Source organism: Falco punctatus (genome assembly GCF_963210335.1).
Source record: "Falco punctatus genome assembly, chromosome: 1".
NCBI lineage: Eukaryota > Metazoa > Chordata > Aves > Falconiformes > Falconidae > Falco > Falco punctatus.
Genome location: NC_137580.1, coordinates 95,602,819 through 95,603,737, shown reverse-complemented (window position 1 = coordinate 95,603,737; position 919 = coordinate 95,602,819).

Here is a 919-nt window from a genome sequence, read left to right as displayed (position 1 = left end):
AGCCTCTGCAGCTACATCTTAACCACTTCCTGCTCAGTGGAATGTGCTCAGTTCAGAGTGTGACATAATGAGCAGAGGAAGCCCTAAACAAATGCAGCTACATCTTAGGGGTGGCTCTGTGAGAAACCGAGCTGAGACGGCAGAGTAAAGATGGAGAGATTATTTTCACATGGGAAGGAAAAATAATTTTGTGTGTAGGGAATACTCCAACCTTGTGATGAACTGGAAAGTTTCAGCATGTATCCAGCACAGAATTAAAGCTGTGATTTGACATGCGATTCTTCTGTAATCCAAAATACAGGCTTCCTGTAACATAAGGTCCTCTTGCACAAGATTGTGGACAAATGCTGCAATCTGGGGAAAATTTAATACATAGTAAACTCCTGTGACATTTATACTATGTTTACTAGTTTATTATTCTACTTCAAGATTATCAAGGCCTGCCACAACACATTTGATCTTTGGACAATCATGGACCTCTCTGGAGGAGCTGAAGGGACAACGCAATATCCCTGTGGTTGGTGGTTCTTAAATCAGCAGAAATCCCCAAACACCACAAGTTCTGAGCAGGTTTCTCTGGAAAACGAGCGCAGAGGCAGGCAGCAGGTCATCGCCTGCATTTCAGGTGTCCACCCACACATGTATGAAAAGGAATATGCATACCAGCCCCCGCTCCCCATTTGCCAGCCCTGCTACCAAGCGAGTTATTACCCTAATAGTAAAAAAAAAATAAAATAATCAGGAATCTCCTGATCATTTTCTCTTCCTGGCATCAAAGGCCCGCTGTGGCCCGGCCCCCGGCAGGTGGGCTGTGCGGCCGCAGCCCAGGTGTGCGCTCGCCTCAGCCAGCAGCTCCCTCCGAGGGGACCGTCCCCGCGGCTCCGCCAGCGCCACACGGAGGGCGTTCGGGTTTAATCTC